The sequence below is a fragment of the Phyllobates terribilis genome, unplaced genomic scaffold (genome assembly GCF_046119375.1).
Source record: "Phyllobates terribilis strain yellow unplaced genomic scaffold, ASM4611937v1 Scaffold_5__5_contigs__length_657084704, whole genome shotgun sequence".
Taxonomy (NCBI): domain Eukaryota; kingdom Metazoa; phylum Chordata; class Amphibia; order Anura; family Dendrobatidae; genus Phyllobates; species Phyllobates terribilis.
Genome location: NW_027362765.1, coordinates 303675918 through 303696177, shown reverse-complemented (window position 1 = coordinate 303696177; position 20260 = coordinate 303675918).

The following is a 20260-nucleotide window of genomic DNA, read 5'->3' as shown; positions in this document are numbered from 1 at the left end:
ACGTTTAAAAATGCTTTGGAACTCTTCCATTGTTCTAGGATTTCCGATGAAGTTTAAAAATGCTTCGGAACTCTTCCATTGTTCTCGGAATTCCGCTGAAGTTTAAAAATGCTTCACAACTCTTCCATTGTTCTCGGAATTCCACTGACGTTTAAAAATGCTTCGGAACTCTTCCATTGGTTCTCGTAATTCCGCTGAAGTTTAAAAAACCTTCGGAACTCTTCCATTGTTCTCGAAATTCCGCTGACATTTAAAAATGCTTCGAAACTCTTCTAATGTTCTCGGAATTCCGCTGAAATTTAAAAATGCTTCTGGAACTCTTGAATTGTTCTCGGAATTCTGCTGACGTTTAAAAATGGTTCGGAACTCTTACCATTGTTCTCGGAATTCTCCTGTAATTTAAAAATTCTTCGGAACTTTTCCATTGTTCTCGGAATTCCGCTGAGGTTTAAAAATACTTCGGAACTCTTCCATTGTTCTCGGAATTCTGCTGACGTTTAAAAATGCTTCCGATCTCTTCATTTGTTCTCAGAATTCTGCTGAAGTATAAAAATGCTTCCGAACTCTTCCAATGTTCCCGGAATTCCGCTGACGTTTAAAAATGCTTCGGAACCCTTCCATTGTTCTCGGAATTCCGCTGAAGTTTAAAAATGCTTCGGAACTCTTCCATTGTTCTCGGAATTCTGCTGACGTTTAAAAATGCTTCCGATCTCTTCCATTGTTCTGGGAATTCTGCTGAAGTTTAAAAATGCTTCGGAACTCTTCCATTGTCCCCGGAATTCTGCTGAAATTCAAAAATGCTACGGAACTCTTCCATTGTTCCCGGAATTCGGCTGAAGTTTAAAAATGCTTCGGAACTCTTTCATTGCTCAAGGAATTCCGCTGACGTTTAAAAATGCTTCGGAACTCTTCCATTTTTCTCAGAATTCCGCTGACGTTTAAAAATGCTTCGGAACTCTTCCATTGTTCTCAGAATTCTGCTGACATTTAAAAATGGTTCGGAACTCTTACCATTGTTCTCGGAATTCTCCTGTAATTTAAAAATTCTTCGGAACTTTCCATTGTTCTCGGAATTCTGCTGAAGTTTAAAATTGCTTCGAAACTCTTCCATTGTTCTTAAAATTCTGCTGATGTTTAAAAATGCTTCGGAACTCGACCATTGTTCTCGTAATTCCGCTGACGTTTAAAAATGCTTCGTTACTTTTCGATTGTTCTTGGAATTCTGCTGATGTTTAAAAATGCTTCGGAACTCTTCCATTGTTCTCGGAATTCTGCTGACGTTTAAAAATGCTTCCGATCTCTTCATTTGTTCTCAGAATTCTGCTGAAGTATAAAAAAGCTTCCGAACTCTTCCATTGTTCCCAGAATTCCGCAGACGTTTAAAAATGCTTCGGAACTCTTCCATTGTTCTCGGAATTCCGCTGAAGTTTAAAAATGCTTCAGAGCTCTTCCTTTGTTCTAGGATTTCCGCTGAAGTTTAAATATGCTTTTGAACTCTTCCTTTGCTCTCGGAATTCCGCTGAAGTTTAAAAATGCTTCGGAACACTTCAATTGTTCTCGGAATTCCGCTGAAGTTTAAAAATGCTTCGGAACTCTTCCATTGTTCTCGTAATTCCGCTGACGTTTAAAAATGCTTAGGAACTCTTCCATTGTTCTAGGATTTCTGCTGAAGTTTAAAAATGCTTCGGAACTCTTCCATTGTTCTCGGAATTCTGCTGACGTTTAAAAATGCTTCCGATCTCTTCCATTGTTCTGGGAATTCTGCTGAAGTTTAAAAATGCTTCGGAACTCTTCCATTGTCCCCGGAATTCTGCTGAAATTCAAAAATGCTACGGAACTCTTCCATTGTTCCCGGAATTCGGCTGAAGCTTAAAAATGCTTCGGAACTCTTTCATTGCTCAAGGAATTCCGCTGACGTTTAAAAATGCTTCGGAACTCTTCCATTTTTCTCAGAATTCCGCTGACGTTTAAAAATGCTTCGGAACTCTTCCATTGTTCTCAGAATTCTGCTGACATTTAAAAATGGTTCGGAACTCTTACCATTGTTCTCGGAATTCTCCTGTAATTTAAAAATTCTTCGGAACTTTTCATTGGTCTCGGAATTCTGCTGAAGTTTAAAAATGCTTCGAAACTCTTCCATTGTTCTTAAAATTCTTCTGATGTTTAAAAATGCTTCGGAACTCGACCATTGTTCTCGTAATTCCGCTGCCGTTTAAAAATGCTTCGTTACTTTTCGATTGTTCTTGGAATTCTGCTGAAGTATAAAAATGCTTCCGAACTCTTCCATTGTTCCCGGAATTCCGCTGACGTTTAAAAATGCTTCGGAACTCTTCCATTGTTCTCGGAATTCCGCTGAAGTTTAAAAATGCTTTGGAACTCTTCCATTGTTCTAGGATTTCCGATGAAGTTTAAAAATGCTTCGGAACTCTTCCATTGTTCTCGGAATTCCGCTGAAGTTTAAAAATGCTTCAGAACTCTTCCATTGTTCTCGGAATTCCACTGACATTTAAAAATGCTTTGGAACTCTTCCATTGGTTCTCGTAATTCCACTGAAGTTTAAAAAACCTTCGGAACTCTTCCATTGTTCTCGAAATTCCGCTGACGATTAAAAATGCTTCGAAACTCTTCTAATGTTCTCGGAATTCCGCTGAAATTTAAAAATGCTTCTGGAACTCTTGAATTGTTCTCGGAATTCTGCTGACGTTTAAAAATGGTTCGGAACTCTTACCATTGTTCTCGGAATTCTCCTGTAATTTAAAAATTCTTCGGAACTTTTCCATTGTTCTCGGAATTCCGCTGAGGTTTAAAAATGCTTCGGAACTCTTCCATTGTTCTCGGAATTCTGCTGACGTTTAAAAATGCTTCCGATCTCTTCCATTGTTCTGGGAATTCTGCTGAAGTTTAAAAATGCTTCGGAACTCTTCCATTGTCCCAGGAATTCTGCTGAAATTCAAAAATGCTACCGAACTCTTCCATTGTTCTTAAAATTCTGCTGATGTTTAAAAATGCTTCGGAACACGACCATTGTTCTCGTAATTCCGCTGACGTTTAAAAATGCTTCGTTACTTTTTGATTGTTCTTGGAATTCTGCTGATGTTTAAAAATGCTTCGGAACTCTTTCTGATTGTTCTCGGAATTCTGCTGACGTTTAAAAATGCTTCCGATCTCTTCATTTGTTCTCAGAATTCTGCTGAAGTTTAAAAATGCTTCAGAACTCTTCCATTTTTCTAGGATTTAAGCTGAAGTTTAAAATGCTTTGGAACTCTTCCATTGTTCTCAGAATTCCGCTGAAGTTTAAAAATGCTTCGGAACTCTTCCATTGTTCTCGGAATTCCGCTGAAGTTTAAAAATGCTTCGGAACTCTTCCATTGTTCTCGAAATTCTGCTGATATTTAAAAATGCTTCCGATCACTTCCAATGTTCTCGGAATTCTCCTAAAATTTTAAAATGCTTCGGAACTCTTACATTGTTCCCGGAACTCTGGTGAAGTTTAAAAATGCTACGGAACTCTTCCATTGTTCCCGGAATACTGCTGAAGTTTAAAGATGCTTTGGAACTCTTTCATTGCTCAAGGAATTCCGGTGCCATTTAAAAATGCTTCGGAACTCTTCCATTGTTCTTGGAATTCCGCTGATGTTTAAAAATTCTTCGGAACTCTTCCATTGTTCTCGGAATTCCGCTGACGAGTAAAAATGCTTCGGAACTCTTCCATTGCTCTCGTAATTCCGCTGACATTTAAAAATACTTCGGAACTCTTCCATTGTTCTCGGAAATCCGCTGAAGTTTAAAAATGCTTCAGAACTCTTCTATTGTTCTAGGATTTCCGCTGAAGTTTAAAAATGCTTTGGAACTCTTCCATTGTTCTCGTAATTCCGCTGAAGTTTAAAAATGCTTCGGAAGTCTTACATTGTTCTCGGAATTCTGCTGAAGTTTAAAAATGCTATGGAACTCTTCCATTGTTCCCGGAATACTGCTGAAGTTTAAAGATGCTTTGGAACTCTTTCATTGCTCAAGGAATTCCGGTGCCATTTAAAAATGCTTCGGAACTCTTCCATTGTTCTTGGAATTCCGCTGATGTTTAAAAATTCTTCGGAACTCTTCCATTGTTCTCGTAATTCCGCTGACGTTTAAAAATACTTCGGAACTCTTCCATTGTTCTCGGAAATCCGCTGAAGTTTAAAAATGCTTCGGAACTATTCTATTGTTTTCGCGATTCTGCTGAAGTTTTAAAATGCTTCAGAACTCTTCCATTGTTCTCGGAATTCCGCTGAAGTTTAAAAATGATTCTGATCTCTTTCATTGTCCTCGGAATTTCGCTGACGTTTAAAAATGATTCGGAACTCTTCCATTTTTCTCAGAATTCCGCTGACGTTTAAAAATGTTTTGGAACTTTTCCATTGTTCTTGGAATTCTGCTGAAGTTTAAAAATTCTTTGGAACTCTTCCATTGTTTATGGAATTGCGCTGACATTTAAAAATGCTTCAGAACTCTTCCATTGTTCTCGGAATTCCACTGACGTTTAAAAATGCTTTGGAACTCTTCCATTGGTTCTCGTAATTCCGCTGAAGTTTAAAAAACCTTCGGAACTCTTCCATTGTTCTCGAAATTCCGCTGACGTTTAAAAATACTTCGAAACTCTTCTAATGTTCTCGGAATTCCGCTGAAATTTAAAAATGCTTCTGGAACTCTTGAAATGTTCTCGGAATTCTGCTGACATTTAAAAATGGTTCGGAACTCTTACCATTGTTCTCGGAATTCTCCTGTAATTTAAAAATTCTTCGGAACTTTTCCATTGTTCTCGGAATTCCGCTGAGGTTTAAAAATGCTTCGGAACTCTTCCATTGTTCTCGGAATTCTGCTGACGTTTAAAAATGCTTCCGATCTCTTCATTTGTTCTCAGAATTCTGCTGAAGTATAAAAATGCTTCCGAACTCTTCCATTGTTCCCGGAATTCCGCTGACGTTTAAAAATGCTTCGGAACTCTTCCATTGTTCTCGTAATTCCGCTGAAGTTTAAAAATGCTTTGGAACTCTTCCATTGTTCTAGGATTTCCGATGAAGTTTAAAAATGCTTCGGAACTCTTACATTGTTCTCGGAATTCCGCTGAAGTTTAAAAATGCTTCAGAACTCTTCCATTGTTCTCGGAATTCCACTGACGTTTAAAAATGCTTCGGAACTCTTCCATTGGTTCTCGTAATTCCGCTGAAGTTTAAAAAACCTTCGGAACTCTTCCATTGTTCTCGAAATTCCGCTGACATTTAAAAATGCTTCGAAACTCTTCTAATGTTCTCGGAATTCCGCTGAAATTTAAAAATGCTTCTGGAACTCATGAATTGTTCTCGGAATTCTGCTGACGTTTAAAAATGGTTCGGAACTCTTACCATTGTTCTCGGAATTCTCCTGTAATTTAAAAATTCTTCGGAACTTTTCCATTGTTCTCGGAATTCCGCTGAGGTTTAAAAGTACTTCGGAACTCTTCCATTGTTCTCGGAATTCTGCTGACGTTTAAAAATGCTTCCGATCTCTTCATTTGTTCTCAGAATTCTGCTGAAGTATAAAAATGCTTCCGAACTCTTCCAATGTTCCCGGAATTCCGCTGACGTTTAAAAATGCTTCGGAACCCTTCCATTGTTCTCGGAATTCCGCTGAAGTTTAAAAATGTTTGGAACTCTTCCATTGTTCTAGGATTTCCGATGAAGTTTAAAAATGCTTCGGAACTCTTCCATTGTTCTCGGAATTCCGCTGAAGTTTAAAAATGCTTCAGAACTCTTCCATTGTTCTCGGAATTCCACTGACGTTTAAAAATGCTTTGGAACTCTTCCATTGGTTCTCGTAATTCCGCTGAAGTTTAAAAAACCTTCGGAACTCTTCCATTGTTCTCGAAATTCCGCTGACGTTTAAAAATGCTTCGAAACTCTTCTAATGTTCTTGCAATTCCGCTGAAATTTAAAAATGCTTCTGGAACTCTTGAATTGTTTTCGGAATTCTGCTGACGTTTAAAAATGGTTCGGAACTCTTACCATTGTTCTTGGAATTCTCCTGTAATTTAAAAATTCTTCGGAACTTTTCCATTGTTCTCGGAATTCCGCTGAGGTTTAAAAATGCTTCGGAACTCTTCCATTGTTCTCGGAATTCTGCTGACGTTTAAAAATGCTTCCGATCTCTTCCATTGTTCTGGGAATTCTGCTGAAGTTTAAAAATGCTTCGGAACTCTTCCATTGTCCCCGGAATTCTGCTGAAATTCAAAAATGCTACGGAACTCTTCCATTGTTCCCGGAATTCGGCTGAAGTTTAAAAATGCTTCGGAACTCTTTCATTGCTCAAGGAATTCCGCTGACGTTTAAAAATGCTTCGGAACTCTTCCATTTTTCTCAGAATTCCGCTGACGTTTAAAAATGCTTCGGAACTCTTCCATTGTTCTCAGAATTCTGCTGACATTTAAAAATGGTTCGGAACTCTTACCATTGTTCTCGGAATTCTCCTGTAATTTAAAAATTCTTCGGAACTTTCCATTGTTCTCGGAATTCTGCTGAAGTTTAAAAATGCTTCGAAACTCTTCCATTGTTCTTAAAATTCTGCTGATGTTTAAAAATGCTTCGGAACTCGACCATTGTTCTCGTAATTCCGCTGACGTTTAAAAATGCTTCGTTACTTTTCGATTGTTCTTGGAATTCTGCTGATGTTTAAAAATGCTTCGGAACTCTTCCATTGTTCTCGGAATTCTGCTGACGTTTAAAAATGCTTCCGATCTCTTCATTTGTTCTCAGAATTCTGCTGAAGTATAAAAATGCTTCCGAACTCTTCCATTGTTCCCAGAATTCCGCAGACGTTTAACAATGCTTCGGAACTCTTCCATTGTTCTCGGAATTCCGCTGAAGTTTAAAAATGCTTCAGAGCTCTTCCTTTGTTCTAGGATTTCCGCTGAAGTTTAAATATGCTTTTGAACTCTTCCTTTGCTCTCGGAATTCCGCTGAAGTTTAAAAATGCTTCGGAACACTTCAATTGTTCTCGGAATTCCGCTGAAGTTTAAAAATGCTTCGGAACTCTTCCATTGTTCTCGTAATTCCGCTGACGTTTAAAAATGCTTAGGAACTCTTCCATTGTTCTAGGATTTCTGCTGAAGTTTAAAAATGCTTCGGAACTCTTCCATTGTTCTCGGAATTCTGCTGACGTTTAAAAATGCTTCCGATCTCTTCCATTGTTCTGGGAATTCTGCTGAAGTTTAAAAATGCTTCGGAACTCTTCCATTGTCCCCGGAATTCTGCTGAAATTCAAAAATGCTACGGAACTCTTCCATTGTTCCCGGAATTCGGCTGAAGCTTAAAAATGCTTCGGAACTCTTTCATTGCTCAAGGAATTCCGCTGACGTTTAAAAATGCTTCGGAACTCTTCCATTTTTCTCAGAATTCCGCTGACGTTTAAAAATGCTTCGGAACTCTTCCATTGTTCTCAGAATTCTGCTGACATTTAAAAATGGTTCGGAACTCTTACCATTGTTCTCGGAATTCTCCTGTAATTTAAAAATTCTTCGGAACTTTTCATTGGTCTCGGAATTCTGTTGAAGTTTAAAAATGCTTCGAAACTCTTCCATTGTTCTTAAAATTCTTCTGATGTTTAAAAATGCTTCGGAACTCGACCATTGTTCTCGTAATTCCGCTGACGTTTAAAAATGCTTCGTTACTTTTCGATTGTTCTTGGAATTCTGCTGAAGTATAAAAATGCTTCCGAACTCTTCCATTGTTCCCGGAATTCCGCTGACGTTTAAAAATGCTTCGGAACTCTTCCATTGTTCTCGGAATTCCGCTGAAGTTTAAAAATGCTTTGGAACTCTTCCATTGTTCTAGGATTTCCGATGAAGTTTAAAAATGCTTCGGAACTCTTCCATTGTTCTCGGAATTCCGCTGAAGTTTAAAAATGCTTCAGAACTCTTCCATTGTTCTCGGAATTCCACTGACATTTAAAAATGCTTTGGAACTCTTCCATTGGTTCTCGTAATTCCACTGAAGTTTAAAAAACCTTCAGAACTCTTCCATTGTTCTCGAAATTCCGCTGACGATTAAAAATGCTTCGAAACTCTTCTAATGTTCTCGGAATTCCGCTGAAATTTAAAAATGCTTCTGGAACTCTTGAATTGTTCTCGGAATTCTGCTGACGTTTAAAAATGGTTCGGAACTCTTACCATTGTTCTCGGAATTCTCCTGTAATTTAAAAATTCTTCGGAACTTTTCCATTGTTCTCGGAATTCCGCTGAGGTTTAAAAATGCTTCGGAACTCTTCCATTGTTCTCGGAATTCTGCTGACGTTTAAAAATGCTTCCGATCTCTTCCATTGTTCTGGGAATTCTGCTGAAGTTTAAAAATGCTTCGGAACTCTTCCATTGTCCCAGGAATTCTGCTGAAATTCAAAAATGCTACCGAACTCTTCCATTGTTCTTAAAATTCTGCTGATGTTTAAAAATGCTTCGGAACACGACCATTGTTCTCGTAATTCCGCTGACGTTTAAAAATGCTTCGTTACTTTTTGATTGTTCTTGGAATTCTGCTGATGTTTAAAAATGCTTCGGAACTCTTTCTGATTGTTCTCGGAATTCTGCTGACGTTTAAAAATGCTTCCGATCTCTTCATTTGTTCTCAGAATTCTGCTGAAGTTTAAAAATGCTTCAGAACTCTTCCATTTTTCTAGGATTTAAGCTGAAGTTTAAAATGCTTTGGAACTCTTCCATTGTTCTCAGAATTCCGCTGAAGTTTAAAAATGCTTCGGAACTCTTCCATTGTTCTCGGAATTCCGCTGAAGTTTAAAAATGCTTCGGAACTCTTCCATTGTTCTCGAAATTCTGCTGATATTTAAAAATGCTTCCGATCACTTCCAATGTTCTCGGAATTCTCCTAAAATTTTAAAATGCTTCGGAACTCTTACATTGTTCCCGGAACTCTGGTGAAGTTTAAAAATGCTACGGAACTCTTCCATTGTTCCCGGAATACTGCTGAAGTTTAAAGATGCTTTGGAACTCTTTCATTGCTCAAGGAATTCCGGTGCCATTTAAAAATGCTTCGGAACTCTTCCATTGTTCTTGGAATTCCGCTGATGTTTAAAAATTCTTCGGAACTCTTCCATTGTTCTCGGAATTCCGCTGACGAGTAAAAATGCTTCGGAACTCTTCCATTGCTCTCGTAATTCCGCTGACATTTAAAAATACTTCGGAACTCTTCCATTGTTCTCGGAAATCCGCTGAAGTTTAAAAATGCTTCAGAACTCTTCTATTGTTCTAGGATTTCCGCTGAAGTTTAAAAATGCTTTGGAACTCTTCCATTGTTCTCGTAATTCCGCTGAAGTTTAAAAATGCTTCGGAAGTCTTACATTGTTCTCGGAATTCTGCTGAAGTTTAAAAATGCTATGGAACTCTTCCATTGTTCCCGGAATACTGCTGAAGTTTAAAGATGCTTTGGAACTCTTTCATTGCTCAAGGAATTCCGGTGCCATTTAAAAATGCTTCGGAACTCTTCCATTGTTCTTGGAATTCCGCTGATGTTTAAAAATTCTTCGGAACTCTTCCATTGTTCTCGTAATTCCGCTGACGTTTAAAAATACTTCGGAACTCTTCCATTGTTCTCGGAAATCCGCTGAAGTTTAAAAATGCTTCGGAACTATTCTATTGTTTTCGCGATTCTGCTGAAGTTTTAAAATGCTTCAGAACTCTTCCATTGTTCTCGGAATTCCGCTGAAGTTTAAAAATGATTCTGATCTCTTTCATTGTCCTCGGAATTTCGCTGACGTTTAAAAATGATTCGGAACTCTTCCATTTTTCTCAGAATTCCGCTGACGTTTAAAAATGTTTTGGAACTTTTCCATTGTTCTTGGAATTCTGCTGAAGTTTAAAAATTCTTTGGAACTCTTCCATTGTTTATGGAATTGCGCTGACATTTAAAAATGCTTCAGAACTCTTCCATTGTTCTCGGAATTCCACTGACGTTTAAAAATGCTTTGGAACTCTTCCATTGGTTCTCGTAATTCCGCTGAAGTTTAAAAAACCTTCGGAACTCTTCCATTGTTCTCGAAATTCCGCTGACGTTTAAAAATACTTCGAAACTCTTCTAATGTTCTCGGAATTCCGCTGAAATTTAAAAATGCTTCTGGAACTCTTGAAATGTTCTCGGAATTCTGCTGACATTTAAAAATGGTTCGGAACTCTTACCATTGTTCTCGGAATTCTCCTGTAATTTAAAAATTCTTCGGAACTTTTCCATTGTTCTCGGAATTCCGCTGAGGTTTAAAAATGCTTCGGAACTCTTCCATTGTTCTCGGAATTCTGGTGACGTTTAAAAATGCTTCCGATCTCTTCATTTGTTCTCAGAATTCTGCTGAAGTATAAAAATGCTTCCGAACTCTTCCATTGTTCCCGGAATTCCGCTGACGTTTAAAAATGCTTCGGAACTCTTCCATTGTTCTCGTAATTCCGCTGAAGTTTAAAAATGCTTTGGAACTCTTCCATTGTTCTAGGATTTCCGATGAAGTTTAAAAATGCTTCGGAACTCTTACATTGTTCTCGGAATTCCGCTGAAGTTTAAAAATGCTTCAGAACTCTTCCATTGTTCTCGGAATTCCACTGACGTTTAAAAATGCTTCGGAACTCTTCCATTGGTTCTCGTAATTCCGCTGAAGTTTAAAAAACCTTCGGAACTCTTCCATTGTTCTCGAAATTCCGCTGACATTTAAAAATGCTTCGAAACTCTTCTAATGTTCTCGGAATTCCGCTGAAATTTAAAAATGCTTCTGGAACTCATGAATTGTTCTCGGAATTCTGCTGACGTTTAAAAATGGTTCGGAACTCTTACCATTGTTCTCGGAATTCTCCTGTAATTTAAAAATTCTTCGGAACTTTTCCATTGTTCTCGGAATTCCGCTGAGGTTTAAAAGTACTTCGGAACTCTTCCATTGTTCTCGGAATTCTGCTGACGTTTAAAAATGCTTCCGATCTCTTCATTTGTTCTCAGAATTCTGCTGAAGTATAAAAATGCTTCCGAACTCTTCCAATGTTCCCGGAATTCCGCTGACGTTTAAAAATGCTTCGGAACCCTTCCATTGTTCTCGGAATTCCGCTGAAGTTTAAAAATGTTTGGAACTCTTCCATTGTTCTAGGATTTCCGATGAAGTTTAAAAATGCTTCGGAACTCTTCCATTGTTCTCGGAATTCCGCTGAAGTTTAAAAATGCTTCAGAACTCTTCCATTGTTCTCGGAATTCCACTGACGTTTAAAAATGCTTTGGAACTCTTCCATTGGTTCTCGTAATTCCGCTGAAGTTTAAAAAACCTTCGGAACTCTTCCATTGTTCTCGAAATTCCGCTGACGTTTAAAAATGCTTCGAAACTCTTCTAATGTTCTTGCAATTCCGCTGAAATTTAAAAATGCTTCTGGAACTCTTGAATTGTTTTCGGAATTCTGCTGACGTTTAAAAATGGTTCGGAACTCTTACCATTGTTCTCGGAATTCTCCTGTAATTTAAAAATTCTTCGGAACTTTTCCATTGTTCTCGGAATTCCGCTGAGGTTTAAAAATGCTTCGGAACTCTTCCATTGTTCTCGGAATTCTGCTGACGTTTAAAAATGCTTCCGATCTCTTCCATTGTTCTGGGAATTCTGCTGAAGTTTAAAAATGCTTCGGAACTCTTCCATTGTCCCCGGAATTCTGCTGAAATTCAAAAATGCTACGGAACTCTTCCATTGTTCCCGGAATTCGGCTGAAGTTTAAAAATGCTTCGGAACTCTTTCATTGCTCAAGGAATTCCGCTGACGTTTAAAAATGCTTCGGAACTCTTCCATTTTTCTCAGAATTCCGCTGACGTTTAAAAATGCTTCGGAACTCTTCCATTGTTCTCAGAATTCTGCTGACATTTAAAAATGGTTCGGAACTCTTACCATTGTTCTCGGAATTCTCCTGTAATTTAAAAATTCTTCGGAACTTTCCATTGTTCTCGGAATTCTGCTGAAGTTTAAAAATGCTTCGAAACTCTTCCATTGTTCTTAAAATTCTGCTGATGTTTAAAAATGCTTCGGAACTCGACCATTGTTCTCGTAATTCCGCTGACGTTTAAAAATGCTTCGTTACTTTTCGATTGTTCTTGGAATTCTGCTGATGTTTAAAAATGCTTCGGAACTCTTCCATTGTTCTCGGAATTCTGCTGACGTTTAAAAATGCTTCCGATCTCTTCATTTGTTCTCAGAATTCTGCTGAAGTATAAAAATGCTTCCGAACTCTTCCATTGTTCCCAGAATTCCGCAGACGTTTAACAATGCTTCGGAACTCTTCCATTGTTCTCGGAATTCCGCTGAAGTTTAAAAATGCTTCAGAGCTCTTCCTTTGTTCTAGGATTTCCGCTGAAGTTTAAATATGCTTTTGAACTCTTCCTTTGCTCTCGGAATTCCGCTGAAGTTTAAAAATGCTTCGGAACACTTCAATTGTTCTCGGAATTCCGCTGAAGTTTAAAAATGCTTCGGAACTCTTCCATTGTTCTCGTAATTCCGCTGACGTTTAAAAATGCTTAGGAACTCTTCCATTGTTCTAGGATTTCTGCTGAAGTTTAAAAATGCTTCGGAACTCTTCCATTGTTCTCGGAATTCTGCTGACGTTTAAAAATGCTTCCGATCTCTTCCATTGTTCTGGGAATTCTGCTGAAGTTTAAAAATGCTTCGGAACTCTTCCATTGTCCCCGGAATTCTGCTGAAATTCAAAAATGCTACGGAACTCTTCCATTGTTCCCGGAATTCGGCTGAAGCTTAAAAATGCTTCGGAACTCTTTCATTGCTCAAGGAATTCCGCTGACGTTTAAAAATGCTTCGGAACTCTTCCATTTTTCTCAGAATTCCGCTGACGTTTAAAAATGCTTCGGAACTCTTCCATTGTTCTCAGAATTCTGCTGACATTTAAAAATGGTTCGGAACTCTTACCATTGTTCTCGGAATTCTCCTGTAATTTAAAAATTCTTCGGAACTTTTCATTGGTCTCGGAATTCTGCTGAAGTTTAAAAATGCTTCGAAACTCTTCCATTGTTCTTAAAATTCTTCTGATGTTTAAAAATGCTTCGGAACTCGACCATTGTTCTCGTAATTCCGCTGACGTTTAAAAATGCTTCGTTACTTTTCGATTGTTCTTGGAATTCTGCTGAAGTATAAAAATGCTTCCGAACTCTTCCATTGTTCCCGGAATTCCGCTGACGTTTAAAAATGCTTCGGAACTCTTCCATTGTTCTCGGAATTCCGCTGAAGTTTAAAAATGCTTTGGAACTCTTCCATTGTTCTAGGATTTCCGATGAAGTTTAAAAATGCTTCGGAACTCTTCCATTGTTCTCGGAATTCCACTGACGTTTAAAAATGCTTCGGAACTCTTCCATTGGTTCTCGTAATTCCGCTGAAGTTTAAAAAACCTTCGGAACTCTTCCATTGTTCTCGAAATTCCGCTGACATTTAAAAATGCTTCGAAACTCTTCTAATGTTCTCGGAATTCCGCTGAAATTTAAAAATGCTTCTGGAACTCATGAATTGTTCTCGGAATTCTGCTGACGTTTAAAAATGGTTCGGAACTCTTACCATTGTTCTCGGAATTCTCCTGTAATTTAAAAATTCTTCGGAACTTTTCCATTGTTCTCGGAATTCCGCTGAGGTTTAAAAGTACTTCGGAACTCTTCCATTGTTCTCGGAATTCTGCTGACGTTTAAAAATGCTTCCGATCTCTTCATTTGTTCTCAGAATTCTGCTGAAGTATAAAAATGCTTCCGAACTCTTCCAATGTTCCCGGAATTCCGCTGACGTTTAAAAATGCTTCGGAACCCTTCCATTGTTCTCGGAATTCCGCTGAAGTTTAAAAATGTTTGGAACTCTTCCATTGTTCTAGGATTTCCGATGAAGTTTAAAAATGCTTCGGAACTCTTCCATTGTTCTCGGAATTCCGCTGAAGTTTAAAAATGCTTCAGAACTCTTCCATTGTTCTCGGAATTCCACTGACGTTTAAAAATGCTTTGGAACTCTTCCATTGGTTCTCGTAATTCCGCTGAAGTTTAAAAAACCTTCGGAACTCTTCCATTGTTCTCGAAATTCCGCTGACGTTTAAAAATGCTTCGAAACTCTTCTAATGTTCTTGCAATTCCGCTGAAATTTAAAAATGCTTCTGGAACTCTTGAATTGTTTTCGGAATTCTGCTGACGTTTAAAAATGGTTCGGAACTCTTACCATTGTTCTCGGAATTCTCCTGTAATTTAAAAATTCTTCGGAACTTTTCCATTGTTCTCGGAATTCCGCTGAGGTTTAAAAATGCTTCGGAACTCTTCCATTGTTCTCGGAATTCTGCTGACGTTTAAAAATGCTTCCGATCTCTTCCATTGTTCTGGGAATTCTGCTGAAGTTTAAAAATGCTTCGGAACTCTTCCATTGTCCCCGGAATTCTGCTGAAATTCAAAAATGCTACGGAACTCTTCCATTGTTCCCGGAATTCGGCTGAAGTTTAAAAATGCTTCGGAACTCTTTCATTGCTCAAGGAATTCCGCTGACGTTTAAAAATGCTTCGGAACTCTTCCATTTTTCTCAGAATTCCGCTGACGTTTAAAAATGCTTCGGAACTCTTCCATTGTTCTCAGAATTCTGCTGACATTTAAAAATGGTTCGGAACTCTTACCATTGTTCTCGGAATTCTCCTGTAATTTAAAAATTCTTCGGAACTTTCCATTGTTCTCGGAATTCTGCTGAAGTTTAAAAATGCTTCGAAACTCTTCCATTGTTCTTAAAATTCTGCTGATGTTTAAAAATGCTTCGGAACTCGACCATTGTTCTCGTAATTCCGCTGACGTTTAAAAATGCTTCGTTACTTTTCGATTGTTCTTGGAATTCTGCTGATGTTTAAAAATGCTTCGGAACTCTTCCATTGTTCTCGGAATTCTGCTGACGTTTAAAAATGCTTCCGATCTCTTCATTTGTTCTCAGAATTCTGCTGAAGTATAAAAATGCTTCCGAACTCTTCCATTGTTCCCAGAATTCCGCAGACGTTTAACAATGCTTCGGAACTCTTCCATTGTTCTCGGAATTCCGCTGAAGTTTAAAAATGCTTCAGAGCTCTTCCTTTGTTCTAGGATTTCCGCTGAAGTTTAAATATGCTTTTGAACTCTTCCTTTGCTCTCGGAATTCCGCTGAAGTTTAAAAATGCTTCGGAACACTTCAATTGTTCTCGGAATTCCGCTGAAGTTTAAAAATGCTTCGGAACTCTTCCATTGTTCTCGTAATTCCGCTGACGTTTAAAAATGCTTAGGAACTCTTCCATTGTTCTAGGATTTCTGCTGAAGTTTAAAAATGCTTCGGAACTCTTCCATTGTTCTCGGAATTCTGCTGACGTTTAAAAATGCTTCCGATCTCTTCCATTGTTCTGGGAATTCTGCTGAAGTTTAAAAATGCTTCGGAACTCTTCCATTGTCCCCGGAATTCTGCTGAAATTCAAAAATGCTACGGAACTCTTCCATTGTTCCCGGAATTCGGCTGAAGCTTAAAAATGCTTCGGAACTCTTTCATTGCTCAAGGAATTCCGCTGACGTTTAAAAATGCTTCGGAACTCTTCCATTTTTCTCAGAATTCCGCTGACGTTTAAAAATGCTTCGGAACTCTTCCATTGTTCTCAGAATTCTGCTGACATTTAAAAATGGTTCGGAACTCTTACCATTGTTCTCGGAATTCTCCTGTAATTTAAAAATTCTTCGGAACTTTTCATTGGTCTCGGAATTCTGCTGAAGTTTAAAAATGCTTCGAAACTCTTCCATTGTTCTTAAAATTCTTCTGATGTTTAAAAATGCTTCGGAACTCGACCATTGTTCTCGTAATTCCGCTGACGTTTAAAAATGCTTCGTTACTTTTCGATTGTTCTTGGAATTCTGCTGAAGTATAAAAATGCTTCCGAACTCTTCCATTGTTCCCGGAATTCCGCTGACGTTTAAAAATGCTTCGGAACTCTTCCATTGTTCTCGGAATTCCGCTGAAGTTTAAAAATGCTTTGGAACTCTTCCATTGTTCTAGGATTTCCGATGAAGTTTAAAAATGCTTCGGAACTCTTCCATTGTTCTCGGAATTCCGCTGAAGTTTAAAAAACCTTCGGAACTCTTCCATTGTTCTCGAAATTCCGCTGACGATTAAAAATGCTTCGAAACTCTTCTAATGTTCTCGGAATTCCGCTGAAATTTAAAAATGCTTCTGGAACTCTTGAATTGTTCTCGGAATTCTGCTGACGTTTAAAAATGGTTCGGAACTCTTACCATTGTTCTCGGAATTCTCCTGTAATTTAAAAATTCTTCGGAACTTTTCCATTGTTCTCGGAATTCCGCTGAGGTTTAAAAATGCTTCGGAACTCTTCCATTGTTCTCGGAATTCTGCTGACGTTTAAAAATGCTTCCGATCTCTTCCATTGTTCTGGGAATTCTGCTGAAGTTTAAAAATGCTTCGGAACTCTTCCATTGTCCCAGGAATTCTGCTGAAATTCAAAAATGCTACCGAACTCTTCCATTGTTCTTAAAATTCTGCTGATGTTTAAAAATGCTTCGGAACACGACCATTGTTCTCGTAATTCCGCTGACGTTTAAAAATGCTTCGTTACTTTTTGATTGTTCTTGGAATTCTGCTGATGTTTAAAAATGCTTCGGAACTCTTTCTGATTGTTCTCGGAATTCTGCTGACGTTTAAAAATGCTTCCGATCTCTTCATTTGTTCTCAGAATTCTGCTGAAGTTTAAAAATGCTTCAGAACTCTTCCATTTTTCTAGGATTTAAGCTGAAGTTTAAAATGCTTTGGAACTCTTCCATTGTTCTCAGAATTCCGCTGAAGTTTAAAAATGCTTCGGAACTCTTCCATTGTTCTCGGAATTCCGCTGAAGTTTAAAAATGCTTCGGAACTCTTCCATTGTTCTCGAAATTCTGCTGATATTTAAAAATGCTTCCGATCACTTCCAATGTTCTCGGAATTCTCCTAAAATTTTAAAATGCTTCGGAACTCTTACATTGTTCCCGGAATTCTGGTGAAGTTTAAAAATGCTACGGAACTCTTCCATTGTTCCCGGAATACTGCTGAAGTTTAAAGATGCTTTGGAACTCTTTCATTGCTCAAGGAATTCCGGTGCCATTTAAAAATGCTTCGGAACTCTTCCATTGTTCTTGGAATTCCGCTGATGTTTAAAAATTCTTCGGAACTCTTCCATTGTTCTCGGAATTCCGCTGACGAGTAAAAATGCTTCGGAACTCTTCCATTGCTCTCGTAATTCCGCTGACATTTAAAAATACTTCGGAACTCTTCCATTGTTCTCGGAAATCCGCTGAAGTTTAAAAATGCTTCAGAACTCTTCTATTGTTCTAGGATTTCCGCTGAAGTTTAAAAATGCTTTGGAACTCTTCCATTGTTCTCGTAATTCCGCTGAAGTTTAAAAATGCTTCGGAAGTCTTACATTGTTCTCGGAATTCTGCTGAAGTTTAAAAATGCTATGGAACTCTTCCATTGTTCCCGGAATACTGCTGAAGTTTAAAGATGCTTTGGAACTCTTTCATTGCTCAAGGAATTCCGGTGCCATTTAAAAATGCTTCGGAACTCTTCCATTGTTCTTGGAATTCCGCTGATGTTTAAAAATTCTTCGGAACTCTTCCATTGTTCTCGTAATTCCGCTGACGTTTAAAAATACTTCGGAACTCTTCCATTGTTCTCGGAAATCCGCTGAAGTTTAAAAATGCTTCGGAACTATTCTATTGTTCTCGCGATTCTGCTGAAGTTTTAAAATGCTTCAGAACTCTTCCATTGTTCTCGGAATTCCGCTGAAGTTTAAAAATGATTCTGATCTCTTTCATTGTCCTCGGAATTTCGCTGACGTTTAAAAATGATTCGGAACTCTTCCATTTTTCTCAGAATTCCGCTGACGTTTAAAAATGTTTTGGAACTTTTCCATTGTTCTTGGAATTCTGCTGAAGTTTAAAAATTCTTTGGAACTCTTCCATTGTTTATGGAATTGCGCTGACATTTAAAAATGCTTCAGAACTCTTCCATTGTTCTCGGAATTCCACTGACGTTTAAAAATGCTTTGGAACTCTTCCATTGGTTCTCGTAATTCCGCTGAAGTTTAAAAAACCTTCGGAACTCTTCCATTGTTCTCGAAATTCCGCTGACGTTTAAAAATACTTCGAAACTCTTCTAATGTTCTCGGAATTCCGCTGAAATTTAAAAATGCTTCTGGAACTCTTGAAATGTTCTCGGAATTCTGCTGACATTTAAAAATGGTTCGGAACTCTTACCATTGTTCTCGGAATTCTCCTGTAATTTAAAAATTCTTCGGAACTTTTCCATTGTTCTCGGAATTCCGCTGAGGTTTAAAAATGCTTCGGAACTCTTCCATTGTTCTCGGAATTCTGCTGACGTTTAAAAATGCTTCCGATCTCTTCATTTGTTCTCAGAATTCTGCTGAAGTATAAAAATGCTTCCGAACTCTTCCATTGTTCCCGGAATTCCGCTGACGTTTAAAAATGCTTCGGAACTCTTCCATTGTTCTCGTAATTCCGCTGAAGTTTAAAAATGCTTTGGAACTCTTCCATTGTTCTAGGATTTAAGCTGAAGTTTAAAATGCTTTGGAACTCTTCCATTGTTCTCGGAATTCCGCTGAAGTTTAAAAATGCTTCGGAACTCTTCCATTGTTCTCGAAATTCTGCTGATATTTAAAAATGCTTCCGATCTCTTCCAATGTTCTCGGAATTCTCCTGAAATTTTAAAATGCTTTGGAACTCTTTCATTGCTCAAGGAATTCCGGTGCCATTTAAAAATGCTTCGGAACTCTTCCATTGTTCTTGGAATTCCGCTGATGTTTAAAAATTCTTCGGAACTCTTCCATTGTTCTCGGAATTCCGCTGACGAGTAAAAATGCTTCGGAACTCTTCCATTGCTCTCGTAATTCCGCTGACGTTTAAAAATACTTCGGAACTCTTCCATTGTTCTCGGAAATCCGCTGAAGTTTAAAAATGCTTCAGAACTCTTCTATTGTTCTAGGATTTCCGCTGAAGTTTAAAAATGCTTTGGAACTCTTCCATTGTTCTCGTAATTCCGCTGACTTTTAAAAATACTTCGGAACTCTTCCATTGTTCTCGGAAATCCGCTGAAGTTTAAAAATGCTTCGGAACTCTTCTATTGTTCTCGCGATTCTGCTGAAGTTTTAAAATGCTTCAGAACTCTTCCATTGTTCTCGGAATTTCGCTGACGTTTAAAAATGATTCGGAACTCTTCCATTTTTCTCAGAATTCCGCTGACGTTTAAAAATGTTTCAGAACTTTTCCATTGTTCTTGGAATTCTGCTGAAGTTTAAAAATTCTTTGGAACTCTTCCATTGTTTATGGAATTGCGCTGACATTTAAAAATGCTTCAGAACTCTTCCATTGTTCTCGGAATTCCACTGACGTTTAAAAATGCTTTGGAACTCTTCCATTGGTTCTCGTAATTCCGCTGAAGTTTAAAAAACCTTCGGAACTCTTCCATTGTTCTCGAAATTCCGCTGACGTTTAAAAATGCTTCGAAACTCTTCTAATGTTCTCGGAATTCCGCTGAAATTTAAAAATGCTTCTGGAACTCTTGAAATGTTCTCGGAATTCTGCTGACATTTAAAAATGGTTCGGAACTCTTACCATTGTTCTCGGAATTCTCCTGTAATTTAAAAATTCTTCGGAACTTTTCCATTGTTCTCGGAATTCCGCTGAGGTTTAAAAATGCTTCGGAACTCTTCCATTGTTCTCGGAATTCTGCTGACGTTTAAAAATGCTTCCGATCTCTTCATTTGTTCTCAGAATTCTGCTGAAGTATAAAAATGCTTCCGAACTCTTCCATTGTTCCCGGAATTCCGCTGACGTTTAAAAATGCTTCGGAACTCTTCCATTGTTCTCGGAATTCCGCTGAAGTTTAAAAATGCTTTGGAACTCTTCCATTGTTCTAGGATTTCCGATGAAGTTTAAAAATGCTTCGGAACTCTTCCATTGTTCTCGGAATTCCGCTGAAGTTTAAAAATGCTTCAGAACTCTTCCATTGTTCTCGGAATTCCACTGACGTTTAAAAATTCTTTGGAACTCTTCCATTGGTTCTCGTAATTCCGCTGAAGTTTAAAAAACCTTCGGAACTCTTCCATTGTTCTCGAAATTCCGCTGACGATTAAAAATGCTTCGAAACTCTTCTAATGTTCTCGGAATTCCGCTGAAATTTAAAAATGCTTCTGGAACTCTTGAAA